Source organism: Mytilus galloprovincialis, chromosome 10 (genome assembly GCF_965363235.1).
Source record: "Mytilus galloprovincialis chromosome 10, xbMytGall1.hap1.1, whole genome shotgun sequence".
In the NCBI taxonomy this organism is placed as follows: Eukaryota; Metazoa; Mollusca; class Bivalvia; order Mytilida; family Mytilidae; genus Mytilus; species Mytilus galloprovincialis.
The window spans coordinates 8877580-8894118 of NC_134847.1; the positions used below are offsets into that span (position 1 = coordinate 8877580).

Here is a 16539-nt window from a genome sequence, read left to right on the forward strand (position 1 = left end):
ATTATATGATAGTAAAGGAGACAGGAATTGTCATTGTAATACTGATTTTCTCTTTCGGCACTCCTAAGTTTCCTCCACCAAATACAAAATGACTGCAACAACCCTGCAATAGTGCTGAAAGTGCTAAAAACAACCATTAATCAATCAATGTAACATTGATTTATTTCATTTTTATGCCTCACCTACAATAGTAGAGGGGCATTATGTTTTCTGGTCTGTCCGTTTGTCCGTGCGTCCATTTGTCTGTTCGTCCTGCTTCAAGTTAAAGTTTTTGGTCAAGGTCCAATCAACTTGAAAGTTAGAACACTTGTTACTTATGATATGGTCTTTCTAATTTTAAAGCCAAATAAGACTTTTGACCCCAATTTCATGGTCCACTGAACATAGAAAATGAAAGTGGGAGTTTCAGGTTAAAGTTTTTGGTCAAGGTAGTTTTTGATGAAGTTGAAGTCCATGATCAACTTGAAACTTAGTACACATGTTCCCTATGATATAATCTTCCTAATTTTAATGCCAAATTAGATTTTTTACCCAATTTCACGGTCCATTGAACATGGAAAATGATAGTGAGAGTGGGGCATCCGTGTACTTTGGACAAATTCTTGTTTACACACTTTTCATTTAAATATTTCTCATACGTACATAAGGTGACTTAGATTTGAAATATTTCAGATTATCTGGCCCCTAAAACAAAAATGTGCATATTGATCAGTGAAAATTGACGTATTTCATGGGATTTTTTTCTCATCAATAACATGTCTATTATAAACTTTTCCAATTTGTCAAGTTTTTGAAATTTTCCCATTTAAGACATGTTCTATAAAGAATTGGATTTTATAATCAAAATTGGCTAGGAGCAAGATCTGTCACAGATAATGATCAATAATTTGTTAGAAATTATAACTTCTACAGGATAATTAACATTGAAAAGGTGCATTTTAAGATATCTGCCATCGCAGACAAGAAAGGCTTGAGGAGTTTATATTTATAATCAATATGATACTGGGGATGAAGATAATTAAAGTATATATAAAGGAATATGTAGGAAGATTAATAGATATAATGGAGTCCGAAGAGCCTTGACATTTTATATCAGAACATCCAAAGACCAAAAGACATCTGTACTTTACTTTTCATTGCACACCTTAAATCTGAATAAATCCAGGATACTGCTGAATGCCAAAAGTTTTTGATTTTTTTTATATACACAAAATGCTTAAACAAAATTAAAAAGAATATTTAGGAAGATTACTAGATGTTATAGAGCTTTGGCATTTTATATAATAATGAACATCTAAAGACCCAATAGACAAGTCAACTGTACTTGTCACACCTAATCTGAATAAATCCAGGACAACTACGGGTACCGCTGAAATGCAAAAAGTTCTTTGATTTTGTTTTATATTCAGAAAATGTTTATACAAAATTAAAAAGGAATGTATAGGAAGAATGCAAGATATAATGGACTCCAGAGAGCCTTGATATTTTATTTTTTTAAAAGAACATTCAAAGAGCAAAAGACATCTGTACTTTACTAATATCACACATAATTTATTTTTTGTATCAGCAGTAATTAAGTTACCCTGGATTTATATAGATTAGGACTTACTAAATGATTTGATGTGACAATTTGGTAATTTAAAGTGCAGTTGACAGTCAATGGCATCTGAAATTTTTCATAAACATGATTTTTTTTTCTTCAACATGAGGGAAGGAGAAGACCCTTGAAAAAGTGATTAGTGTACTCCTGTCTGGAGGTTCACATACATGTTGAATTGTCTTTTGATCTTTTGCTGTTTGTATATAGGATTACAAGGACTTATAGTTCACTGCTACAATTGCAGCAATTGTTGGCAAGTTTCAGTGTTTTTGAAATTCTTTAAACAATTTTTTATGTTGTTGGGTAGCTGTCTCCCTCTTATGTTCACCACATCTTCTTTTGCTTCTAATTATTATCTTGTCATCTGAATTACAAACCGACAGTATGAAAATGTTCAATAATTTAATGTTTAAGAAAAACATATTTAACAAACACATTTTAACTGCCTTAAGCTTAAACAAACAATGCGTTATTTTGATACAGAATGTTTTAAAGCATTGATTGTTTTCTTTTGTAGTTAGACATAATGGATTAATAACAAGGAATTGTTGAAAACCAGTTGTAACACTTGTACAGTTTTAAATTGAGAAGAAAAGATAGTCCGGTAATTTAAAATTATTACATTATTTAAATGCTGTTGACAAAAAGGATTGAAAGAGTATGTATAAAAAGATAGATAATGATATTATATTTTTTTACACTTATAGTATAACTAATCGCCGTATTTGAATATCAAAAATAAGACAATGCGTGACCGAACGATGCATGGATTAAACGAGTGCGCAGCACGAGTTTAATCCATAGCAGCATTCGGTCACAAGTTGTCTTATTTTTGATATTCAAATACGGCGATTAGTTATTCTTTTTATTACATTGGCAAATGGCTTTTTTTTATGAAATTAATGTAGAAAATGTAAGGAACTATATCTTTTTCCTACTTTTCCTACGCATTGACAATTTGTTTTGATCCGACGTTATCGACGTCTTGACAACGCCTATTGTTGTATGACGTCAGAGAGTGAAATAACCATGTTTATTTCACATGTGAAATTATCGGTTTTTATTTAACTGGGAAATCAATGTAATATATTGCAACCAATGTAATAAAAAAATTTAATGTTCAACTTTTATGGCAAAAATAGGCAAAGTATACTTTAAACAGATACCTGAACAGGACATTTAAAAAAACTCATTATTATTCCAGAGAAAAAAGGAAAGAAAACTGACCATGCCATTGCAAAAACAATAGAAAACATAGAAAACCAAATAATGAGCAACATCTAGAACCCTACCAAAAACTATGTGCTTTATACCAACAAAATGTATAACATGTCTTAGGGCTATTCCAGAAAAAAATGTATGGGGGGTTGGAAGGCACTTTTTGTCAGCACCCGCCACCCAGACAATTGTAATTGAGACTTATAGTGCATTATAGTGTGAAAAGTTGCTCTGATACCCATCACCCATGTATTATTAATATAATGTGCCTTCCAAAACCCCAATACATTTTTTTCTGGAATAGCCCTTAGGCAAACCTATTGAAAACATACATCCCTTGACTGAACAAACTGTGAAGTCAGAACAAAATTTATAGGCTGAATTGGATCAGTCAGTACTAATTTTACTTCATGTTAAACAGTTACTTGTTATTTTGGTCACCATACTACAATATACGAGTTGCAGAGTTTGAAAAACAAGCATAAAAACCTGTAAAATAATTCCCCCTACTAGAAGGTCCAAGTACACATTTCTTTTAGACAATAAATGGAAATAAAAAAATGCCACCTCTTTCTCCATGATATTTTTCAGTGTGTTGTACTACTTTTGGGACAAACTATATCAAAATTATAGAAAACTTCATCGACTCTAACTCAAAATATGGACAATTTTTTGTGAAGGGGGTCTTGAAATCTTTTGACAGCTTCCGGAATGCTAATTTTTTTTACCTTTTTCAACTGGACCAAATCACTACTTTACATTATAATTCATGAATCAATTTTTTTTACAATGTAGTTTTATCCCCCTTCTTGCTACTTGAGGCATAAAACATAAATAAATAAATTTGGAAGGGGTTTAAAAAAAAAAATGAAGTAAAACAATGTCCACACTAGGGACTATATTCGTGAACAACGAAAATCAAGGGACAATAACTGTGTACTCAGACCAGAATGTATGAATCTCAAAAACAATCATGAAAATCTTACAGCATTCAACATTATTTTTATTTTATGTTGAATTAATGTGTTATACATTATTTTCTTTTCAAAAGATGTCATTTATGAAAATGTTGTTATTTTGAATTTTCGTCAGCGATCGATCATTGTAAAATTCCATGATATGTTTATGAGGTTGTATATGGCATTTAAATTTAATAATAATGTTATTGCCTGTATAACGCAAGTTCCAAATGAAAATTTCCTTCTCCTTTTGAAAGTGATTTTAATGAAATTTTAGCTTAACTGACAGACCGATGGAAAATTTAATTCTTACAAATTCTCACTTTATTGGTTTTGAGCCGTATCAACTCACTTTCAATTTATATGGTGAAATTTCATTTCTAACATTTATACCCATCTTGTTGAAGTGAGTTTATTAAATAAATTTATCCTTCGAAGTTGTCGAAGTCATTACAGCGTAGTTAAAAGTACATTGTTTACATGTTCCCTAAATGAAAGTGATATGAAAATACCAACTGAATTAGATAAAGGAATGAAACATGACAAAATAATGCATTTCCCAACGTTGGAAATAATTGATATAACACATGCAATCGATTCCAAATAGATTCTGACACGTGCAGTTCTGCACAATACAAGACTGAGGAAAAGGTGTTTCTGGCAGTCATTAATAATGCAGTAATAAAACAGCAGTAAAAGTTGAATATTCCTTTAAATTCATATTAAAGATTTGCTGAGCTATTGAACTTGAATCTTACAAGGATTACCAAGATTACCAACCAATGACGTCCCTTACAGTCATTCACTTCAGTTAGTTTCAGATTTATCAATAAAATACAAAAAATTCAATTAGCTGTTCTTAAAAAAAACTGTCAGTTGTTGCCAAATGGAACACCACCAACAAAGCTACATGGAGATTTTACTGCAATTTATATTGTAATGTAACACATGTTAAACATGCATGTTAAAGGACATATATATAAGTAAAAGTTAAATTTTGTTTAAGTTTTATTATGATTTAAGGTCAGTTTAAGAAGAATTACTAATCATTGATTTCAATGGTAATTATTAATGAATGATATTTGGTATGCAGTCGTTTACTCAGTTATTATCAAATCTCATTTCCATGGAGAGTAATTTTGGTCCTGCCCTCTTGGTCATGGTCTATTGTCTTAAGAAATTTAGCATAGTTTATGTGTTAAAGTTTGTGTTTAAAAAAGTCAGTTTAAGGGGAGCCACTTATGATAAGTCAATGATATTTGGTATGAAGTTGTATAAGCATTGACAAATCTTGTTTCCACAGAAATTATTTGAAATTATTGCTTTTTTGATTCTTTAATTAACATATTTCTATTTTACTATCAAAATCACATACAGATGAGACATCTTTCTGTGTCAACAGTTTATAAACAGGAAAACTTCTATGATTTATTTCTGTCTAATTAACAGGTAGTAGTTCCAACCAGATATCATCATCATAGGAATTTATTTCAGAAGAAATGTGCTCTATGATAAAATAACATGGTTATATCAATGCTTTAAAAATTTTTTCTTTGTCGAGCCTGCAACTTTTGTTGCAGAAAGCTCGACATAGGGATAGTGTCTGATGATGATCCGGCGGCGGCGGCGGCGGCGGCGGCGGCGGTGGTGTTAGCTCACTTCTTAAAAGCTTTATATTTTAGAAGATGGAAGACCTGGATGCTTCATACTTCTTATATAGATGCCTCATGTTACGAAGTTTCCGTCAGTCACATGTCCAATGTCCTTGACCTCATTTTCATGGTTACATTAAGTGACCACTTGAAAAAAAAGTTCAGATTTTTTGTAATGTTGAATTCTCTCTAATTATAAGTAATAGGATAACTATATTTGGTATGTGCGTACCTTGCAAGGTCCTCATGCCCGTCAGACAGTTTTCACTTGACCTCGACCTCATTTCATGGATCAGTGAACAAGGTTAAGTTTTGGTGGTCAAGTCCATATCTCAGATACTATAAGCAATAGGGCTAGTATATTCGGTGTATGGAAGGACTGTAAGGTGTACATGTCCAACTGGCAGGTGTCATCTGACCTTGACCTCATTTTCATGGTTCAGTGGTTATAGTTAAGTTTTTGTGTTTTGGTCTGTTTTTCTCATACTTTATGCAATAGGTCTACTATATTTGTTGTATGGAATAATTGTAAGGTGAACATGTCTAGCGGACAGATGTCATCTGACCTTGACCTCATTTTCATGGTTTAGTGGTCAAAGTTAAGTTTTTTGAGTTTTGGTCTTTTTATCTGATACTATACGCCATAGGTCAACTATATTTAGTGTATGGAAATATTTTATGATTTATATATTAGTCGCGCAGGTTTTATTTGACCTTGACCTCATTTTCACGGTTCATTGCTCAGTCTTAAGTTTTTGTGTTTTGGTCTATTTTTCTTAAACTATAAGTATTAGGTCAACTATATTTGTTTTATGGAAGCATTGTTAGCTGTACATGCCAGCCTGACATGGTTCATCTGACCTTGACCTCATTTTCATGGTTCATTGGTCTTTGTTTAGTTATCTTGGTTAATGTAACATTTATGTGACAGTTGTAATAAAGCTTTATACTTAGGACTATCAACATAATATCAATGATTAGTAAAGAAGGCGAGACATTTCAGTGTGTGCACTCTTGTTTTTCTAGGTATTTTCTACAAATAGAGCTATATATATTAGCAATATTGAATATCTCATTACACAAAGCCTGAGATAGAGTAGTTTATTGATTCCCTCATTGGTCCTTGTCATATAAAACACTTGTCACAAATGATCAAAGACCTATTCTATATTCTAATGTGCCCGTTAAATATCTGTAGAACTGTTAAAACTCAATTCTAGCTGTTTCCAGTTCAGTGTCCTGATTTTGTTATACAATGATAAAATAAGACAACCTGACCTTTATATTGTATAAAATTGACATTAAAATGAAACATTTCAACAAAGTAACTACATTGAAGTAATTGCGAATGGTAATAATAAAGGGCAAGAAATTCAGAAAATAATACCTAAGACCTTTGAAAATATAAAATTACGTAAGGTTTTAGAAATTATGAAATAAGATACAATTGCAGCAGTTTTATACTTAAAAACTGCGTAGAACAATGAGAGCTCTTTACTTATTGAAATGTCAGTCATAGATTTTGCCGTTATTCCCAATATTGTCGTAATTTCAATTTGTCAAAGATGCCGGCTGATTGGTTGATCTGACATTGATTTCTGATTGTACGCAATAAGGAATGTATGTTAATACAAGCTTATATGGTCAATTTTTCAGGTGGCCCTGATTCCTGTCGACTTTAATTAGGTGTTATAGGTGCAAGAAAGAATATGGATTTATCATAGCTCGGGTACGTACATGTGTATAGATATTGATTTTAATATTGTTATTTGCTTAAGATGTTGTTAAAAGATGGAGCATTGAATTTTTTTCCAATATCAGGATATTTATTATTTTCAATGCCAGTTGAATTGATTACTTTTGATACCAAATCAATGTCAGGTTTTTTTTTATTAATTTTAAATGAGGGACTAAGGATGAATCTTATAAAAATTAGATTTTCCAAGATATTCTGCCACACAATTTGATACAATTTCAGTTTTTGCCTTAAAATCTAGAGACAAGTTTTGGTTTGTCCATCCAACAAACGTTAAGGATGAGGAATACATAAAATTCAGCAGTTTGATACATGTATCATATTTTACTTCATTATGGTCGTTAAGTTGTTGAATCTATAGTGCAGTTTGGTTATATTAGAACAATATTCCTACATGACCTGCGCATACATGACATATGAACATGTATCTGAGTTAAAAAGAAGGTATGGCATTCCTTTCTAAGTTTTAATCCAGCATTATCCTATATGTCTACCCTCAACCCAACTTTAAGGTGTGTTTGACTATGATCTTACTTATGTCTAGTTAGTTGGTAGTTATAGAATCAATATAGAATTGATTGATTGTTGTTAAACCCCACTTTCAACACTATTTTGTTTTTTTTGTGGCGATCAGTTTTTATTGGCTGAGGAAGCTAATGAGAGAGTGGCCTGAAACACCAACCAATGGTATCTCATGTCTAGAATTACCAGTTTTCCTGCAAAAGGTGCAATGATTTCTTAATACACTAGCTTCCCCTATCAATAAAACTGGCAGTCGTGGTGTAGCCAAATGTACTGAATGTACTGAATGTGGCATTAAGCACCAACAATCAATCAATCCTCTTTGTTATTTATGAACTGGCTTGTCATGTTTTAGATTTTTTGTCAGATTTTCGGAATCCTCTGGTTTATCCGTTTGAATGTCTTGAAAAAATTTGCCTGGTGACCCCCAGTTTTCTTTTTGTATATCTTTTACATGTATGATGATATGCCATCTGTAAAAGTCTTATAAAATTTTAATTACTTTTTAACAGTTTTTGAGAACTTCAACTTGTCAATGATAAAGCTATGAAAAGTCAAGAGAGAATATTTTCCCGCCAAAATTTCAATGGCACATATCTCCAAAAGAAGCACGGTGACCTTTATATTTTTTTTGCACTTTGGATTCCTTTATTAGTCCCCTATCTATATAAACTAGTGTGTTGAAAAGTTAATTACTTTGAAACTCCCTTAAAAGACGTTTCTTGTGTTAAATGATGTATCCAATCAAAGAGATTGTCATAATACCATTAATTATTTAAAATTGTTTAAGCCTATTTCAAAGGAACTGTTTTTTCTATTTGCTGGGAAGAACTATTTATCAAAGCATGTGAATAAAACTGGTAAATAGTGCAATGGTAACATAATGGCCTTTAATTCTTTGAAGTAGATACCAGATCAATAAAGTGTATTGACTTTGGTAGCTTTTTACAAATGGAAAATATGGATATTGGACTTGATGGAAACAATAGACATAAATAGTTGGTATTGATTGTGTGTTAACTTAACTAACGTTACCATCACTCTGGGAATAGATAAACAAAAAAAATGTATCTTGTTGACTGTTTCATATCAGATGCCGTTCTGTAAGAAATTTACAATTTACTGGTATTTTATGGGAATATTGTGCTAGTTTTAGTACAATTGACCAAATGTTGCCCACCTTTTAAAGCTAGCTTTGTAGTGCAAAATGTTATCATAATTTTATAAATTTTTGCTTTTTTCTTCGCAAAATTTTTAGATTATATAACTTTTGCAAAATTAAAAATTCTTATTTTAATGTTTTAATTTCTTAAAGTATTATTTTTCTGCGCCATTAACCCAAAATTGCAACAATGGATTCACATTTTTTTTTCTCCACTTGTCAAAAAATCACTTCATTCAAAATTTTTAAATTTACAGTAAAAGGATTTGATTTTCATGCTCCTACTGTAGCTGAGGGGGCATTAAGTCTGTCTGCATTTCAATCCCTATGTCCTGAAATTGTTTTCCATTCTCTAAATTATGTCATGAACTTATACACAAACAGTTGATACAAAACTCTGGTCAAGTTTGAATTTTGGTTGTGTCAATTTAACTTTTCTAGAGTTATGCCCCTTTGCAAATTAAAAAAAATTGCTGAATTTTTCGTTTCTGTCCATTAGCTTAAGTTCGCCTCAACAAATGTTATGAAACTAATATACAAACATATTACTACAAAACAAAGATCAAGTAGCAATTAGGGTTACAGTATCACTTTTACCGTTCTGGAGTTATAAATAAATAATTTTATTGGTGTAAATTCCTATACAGAAATGATACCAGCGGACATTTACAAAATACAAATACAAAAATAAACAAACAAACAAACAAACAAACAAACAAACAAAAAAAAACAAAAAACCAACCAAACATATTTTCTCAATGATCATGATAAGAGATACATATTTTATATTTACATTGCGTGGAGGTGTTATTCATACAATATTATTAATCCAAGCTATTACAATCAGCTTTAATAAGTACTATAAAAGCTCTTAACAACATTATGTTTGCTTTAAATGAATGTTCAAATCATACATATCGCTTATTCCAGCTACACTTACAGTACTAATGTCCATATCATTACTTTTCAAAATGAAACTAAACTTGTCTTGTTCACACATATTAACAAAAGATGGAACTATATCACTTAAATTACTAAAAAGTACATTTCTATTAAGTTCTAACGCTTTACATTTAATGAGAAAATGGAACTCATCTTCAATTCCATCCTTACAAATTGGACAAATTTTATATGCAAGCGGCAGCATCATCTGTGCCCCATGGACACATTCCCTATTTATTTTAACACTTAATTCTTACTCTTGTTTTCTATATATGGTTATTGTGCTTGTGACTGAGAGATTTCTAAATAAATTCTTCTAGTTTTATGTAGTTCATTTATGTCAATCAACAAAATAAAAAGAATGAAGATTTGAAGATTTCTGTTTTTTGGGATTTCCCTTTTTTTTTCTTCATAATGCTGAAATACAAATTTTATAGTCTATGTTGATTTTAATTGCCTACTTGGTATCATCGCCTTCTTTTGAAACTAAGATATTTCAATGACATAACAACATCACTAAAATGGTTTAGAATTGCAATATTAACTTCAGTTGAATATGAATCTGTCCATGTTTGTTTGTCATAAAGCAATAACAGATATCTAGACAACAAAGAAACATTCTGTTTTTGTTTTCCAATAAACGTGTATTGTTTCCGAATATTGACTTCTGTGAAATACGAGTCTGATCTGTTTTCTTTGTAAGTTACATTGATTCTGACAACAACAGAACATTTTAATCCACTTTGTGTTCGTGTGACGGACATCTTGATACTCTGGGAATTCTAATGAAAGAATATAATTTCCATACCAAAGCTTGTATAAACTGTGCAAATGAATATTAAGTAAGAAGATGTGGTATGATTGACAACCCTCCACTAGAGACCAAATGATGTAGTAGTTGACAATTATGACCTTCAACAATAAACAAAACCTGTTTGTCCTGTTGATATTACATGTGATGACTTGTTCTTGTATTTTGTGGTTGTGTTATCCATTTGCTGGGCAATGCAAGCTGAAATGCTTCTTTAAAGATAATTTGTTTCTCTGCTTCTAATTCAATTTAAATTGTTTAATTTGTTCAGGTTGTCATTAGATAAACTGTCATAGTCTTGTTGTGTGTATGGAAGAATGTCAAGGTCTTGCAATTTTCCAGAAACATTCACAATAGGTTAATAATGTTATTTCTAAAAGTTTTGGAAGCCAAACATTTATAAATATTTTTTTAGCTTCTGTTTAATGGTTGCTGTCCTTTTAAAGTACATCTTAATGTACACCAAATGGTTGAATTCAAACCATAAAGCCTAAAAATGCCAAGTCTGTCTATGATGACCTTGACTTAAGGGATTTGAACATTGTTTTATTGCATAATTTAAAAATTATCTTGAAAAAATGAAATGCAAAATATTTCATCTAATTATTTTGTTGTTGAATATTGCCAGTTGTTTTGTAGATGTTTTTTATTTAGTTTGACAATAAACAATTTTGATTGAAGAGATACGATTGGTCAATAATCTTTTATCTGTTTGTTCATTGACACATTGACAAATGGCTGATACTTTTGCCAATCCAGCTGTTTATTAACCTTGGCGGTCTGTCATTAAGAGTTTGTTTATAAAATGTATTTATGTTCAATTATTAATCAATATTAATTTGTATGAATGGATCTTTTGATGTTATTTTAATTGCTTTTATCTCTTTCTTTGTTCACATTCTATCTGTATTTATATATGGACCAGCAGTAATTGTAAACTATTATGGGACATCGGTGCAACTTGCGTCATGGTTGCTAAGAGGCTCCGACATAAATGTTTTTGATTTGATAATGATTTTTCCTGTGTGGAGATTCTGTGAAAAATCAAGTATTTGATGGATTTTGACCTATAAATATTTCACTGTAAAGGAGATGTTTATTATGTGCCAGAACTGGAACGCCCTGCAGTCGGTGATAATTCCTAAGTAGCAAAATTAATCTATAATAAACCTCTGGTACAAAACACTCTAGAAAAGAATCAACAGCTAAGAGTAGTCTCCAGTCAGTGCCAGCTGAGGCCCAGCAGCCCGGGCTTGTCATCACTACAAGCCCAAATAATGTTTTCTAAAACCTGAGCTCCAGGCCTGGCACCACACTTAAAAGTTTATCGTGAAGACTGATTCCCTTGACAAAAACAAATACAGATCTCTAGTAACATAATTGGACTATAGCTGTAATTTTCTACAGACTTGGTCCTATGAAACACAAAATTAGTATTCATGAATATATTTTCATCTTTTATATATAACTTGAGAAAATTTTCTAGCATTGTTGCTATTTTTGAAATTCCAGACTTCGAACTCTGCAGGACAGGGAAACCTTTTTTCTGCCAGAAAATTTTCATCTGGCTTCTGACATTAAAAACTTGATAAATCTGACTGTTCTAATTAGAAATTCTTTCCCCAGGGTTCTTCATTGTCAAGAATAATGAGTTTGCTAACTGCTTTATAATAATATTTGATGCTCACAGAAGTCATTATATGTTTCAATTATCCTAAAAAAAATCATCAATGATCAAAACCACAAGGTTATAATATTGCATAATGGTCTGAACATATCTCTTATTTAAAGCTATGAAATCAAAGATTTTTCTCTTTTTTTATTCGTGCCTGAATATTTCATTTTCGAACATATAATATTCCTAAATTCTTATCAATACCTGATAAAAAGATATTTCCTCATTAAATGTGAAAAAGATGATTGCTCTGTCTGTATTTTTAGCATTAATCGTTTTCCATATTTTGAATAAAAAATGGGCCCTCTGTCACAAAACTGTACTCATTACTTGGAGTACAAAAAGTGTGCCTGAAACACATAATCCAGTGTTTTGATGAGTTGATTTCTGAGTTTGAGCATGGTTATTGTGCACCAAATTTTTATGATTGCCAGGCTAGAATATATTTTTGATATTTTAACCTTATATTATAAAAATGTTGATATATTAAGTTACATGATTTCCAGTGAGACAATTATCTACCAGAGTTCAAATGGACTAGCTGGTAGTAAGCAATTATAGTTCTATCTTTTCATGTAAACAACAAACAGTATATTCTGCTGATGATTGTACTAGTAATTATTATTCTTTGTATGTAGGTGGATCACATGTCAGTAGACGAATGTGTTGATAATTGTTTTGTATTTTTTTCTCCTTTTTATTTTTTATACATTATAAAAAATGTTAAATCTTGCTGAGTGTAATGTCAAATCTTGCTGAGTATAATGTCAAATCTTGCTGAGTATAATGTCAAATCTTGCTGAGTATTAATGTTAAATCTTGCTGAGTCGGTCAGCATGCAAAAAATATGTCCAAAACTCCAAGCAAGGTTTTAAGTATTTTTCAGAAAAAAATGATGTTATATCTTACCAACATTATAGGCCAATAATGGGAAATTAAATATCTTCTTCTTAAAGGTTGAACTTCTGAAGACATAGGCAATTAATGCAATTTCCCACAAGAAATATTTTACATCTGAAAATGTCCAACTTTTACTACAAAGTTTAATAAGACATCATATGTGTATTCATATGTTGTTGTTTTTTTTTTTGTGTTTATTATTTAAATGTACTGTAATCATTCTAATCATTTTCTGTACTTTATTTTGTAATTCATTCAATTGTATAGCTCAAATTTTGGGCACCATGATTGGTTAATAAAATTATCTTATCTTCTATCTTATATCATTGAATGGATTATAAGAAATCACATGCACTATATATAATGATTTTTAGTAATGTACTACCCCTCCCTTTACTTTGAGTCTTATTTATTTAGAATTCAATAAGAATGTTACCCACCTGCATATATACTGTAAAAATTCATAAATTGTGTCTCTGCATGCATGAGATTAAACAAAGAGATAATATCTTGGAACCTGAGAAGATTAAAGAAACAAAAGGGGCAATCAAAAAAGACCAAAAAAAACTGATCAATAAAAGAAACAACAAAAGATTGAGTAAAGCAAAAACTGATAAAAAATAGTGTTACAGGGGTGAATTGAAAAACCAAGGGGCAGTCACTTAATTATGCATAATAAATGAGAAAACAACCCCATAAATGAAATGGCATTTGTATAGATACATGTACCTTATAAGTTATATGGTTTGCTACTGACCCCCTACAGATCCATAGAGGGTTAGTAAAATCCATAGGGGGTGACGTCGTAGGGGTTCAGTAGTGAACCGTATAACGAGTTTATCGCATGCAGGACTTTTCCTGCTGCGTTTTGTAGAAAATAAACAATGAAATACAACATCAATAGACGATGTCACCATTAACAGTAGGACGTGACGCCATGAACCCCCTATGAAATTTACTAACCCCCTACATTCTCATAGGGGGTCACCACTTATGGCGCTAAATCAATCACAACGTGATATTTTACCTGCGGTGCGATAAACTGGAATATATTTGTCCCATATTTAGGGCAAGAATGATTTAATATAATGCTGTCAAATGTTGTTGCAAATGGAATGAATTAGAAATGCTGATATGGCAAAGCCACTGTTTTATATAGGTATGTTAGGAGTAGCCTTTTGCTTCCGGCATCAAAAGCCTTCTTTTCACTACTGTTGGTATCATATTAATCTTGAATCTGATTGTCATTAAAGCTGTCAGATTGTACTTTTCAGCTACTATTTACCGAAAAAAGGTTAATGCATGGTTAATATTAAACGAAAAATTTGCTGTCAATTTTCATGGTTGCTCGTAACTTTATTACCACCCTCAATGCGTAGTGATTTATATATATAATACAGGGAATTGTCTATGAAACAAATAATAACTAATATTTTATGCCCCACTCAGGGGCATAACCTGTTTCTGTCGATGTGTCTGTTCATTTGTTTGTCCTTTTGTTTGTTTGTTTGTCCCTCTTCAGGTTTAAGTTTATGGTCACGGTTGATATTGATGAAGTTGAAGTCCACAATCAACTTGAAACTTAGTACTCATGTTCCCTATAATATGTTCTTATAATTATAATGCCTAATTAGACCCCAATTTCACAGTCTAATGTACATAAAAATGATAGTGTGAGTGGGGCATCCGTGTATTATGGACATATTCATGTATTTTCATCAATTTTATTGTATTTTGCTTTTAAATGTGAATAAATTCCTGAGAAAAACAGTTAAGATTATAAAGAAGAAAATTCCACACATCATGTTGAGAGTCGGAATTTTGAAAAAGTCATTAAGTACTTCAAACTGTTATGTACTTCTGCAAAAACAAACATATTAGATAGAGAAAAATCTAAATATATATATTAATACTCTTTTAAATAACTGCTAATCTTACTATATGACTTTTTCAAGGATGGCACCTGCCTTATTTTAGTAATAAATATAGGTAAAATTGAGAATGGAAATGCCAAAGAGACAACAACCCGACCATAGAAAAAAACAACAGCAGAAGGTCACCAACAGGTCTTCAATGTAGCGAGAAATTCCTGCACCCAGAGGCGTCCTTCAGCTGGCCCCTAAACAAATATATACTAGTTCAGTGATAATGAACGCCATACTAATTTCCAAATTGTACACAAGAAACTAAAATTAAAATAATACAAGACTAACAAAGACCAGAGGCTCCTGACTTGGGACAGGCGCAAAAATGCGGCGGGGTTAAACATGTTTGTGAGATTTCAACCCTCCCCCTATACCTCTAGCCAATGTAGAAAAGTAAATGCATAACAATACGCACATTAAAATTCAGTTCAAGAGAAGTCCGAGTCTGATGTCAGAAGATGTAACCAAAGAAAATAAACAAAATGACAATAATACATAAATAACAACAGACTACTAGCAGTTAACTGACATCGCCAGCTCCAGACTTCAATTAAACTGACTGAAAGATTATGATTTCATCATATGAACATCTGACAGGCACAATCCTTCCCGTTCGGGGTTTAGTATCATACCATCATAACATATATGAGAAGAACATAATCCGTGTCATGCCAACAACTGCTTTTTGAATAAATGTGTTTAGTTCCGATGCAAAGACCCTATAAGTGAATCATATTAACGTCAAAATATGCAATCTTTAATGACCTGACAACAGTATCATAACTATATCCCTTCTTAATAAGTCTATTCAAAGGTTTTGTTAGTTTTTGAGGTGAATACTGACACCTTTGTGCTTTATAAAGAATATTTCCATAAAAAATTGGATGTGAAATACCTGAACGTATAAGAAGTATGCATGTTGAGCTATATTTACGAATGATGTCCTTATACCGATGATAAAATTTAGTAAATGTTTTGACTAGTTTGTGATATTGAAAACCCTGGTGTAATAATTTTTCAGTAATACATAAATTTCTCTCGTTAAAATCTAAAACATTGTTACATACACGAGCGAATCGTACAAGTTGAGATATATAAACACCGTAAGATGGTGACAAGGGAACGTCACCATCTAAAAATGGATAATTAACGATAGGAAATGAAAAATCATCTCTTTTATCATAAATTTTAGTATTCAGCTTTCCGTTAGTGATATAGATATCAAGATCGAGGAAAGGGCAGTGGTCATTGTTAGTATTAGCTTTATTTAAATTAAGTTCAACAGGATAAATTTCTTTAATATACATACTGAAGTCGTCATTATTGAGAGCCAAAATATCATCCAAATATCTAAAAGTATTATTAAATTTGTTTATCAGATGTTGTTTCGATGGGTCTTTGCTTATTTTTGTCATAA

General features: G+C 31.4%; 1 protein-coding gene across 9 annotated transcripts in view; it reads left to right on the forward strand.

Annotated features, from left to right (window-relative positions):
- The window catches only part of LOC143049770 (synaptotagmin-1-like), an 87637-nt gene that overhangs the window by 20925 nt on the left and 50173 nt on the right, over positions 1-16539 (forward strand). For 6 of the 9 annotated variants that reach the window (XM_076223490.1, XM_076223491.1, XM_076223494.1 and 3 more), the window contains 2 exons: positions 2118-2204; positions 7086-7158. The gene's annotated coding sequence lies outside the window, so the exon portion shown is untranslated. The remainder of the gene's footprint in view (positions 1-2117; positions 2205-7085; positions 7159-16539) is intronic. The other 3 variants (XM_076223495.1, XM_076223496.1, XM_076223497.1) reach the window with 1 other exon arrangement.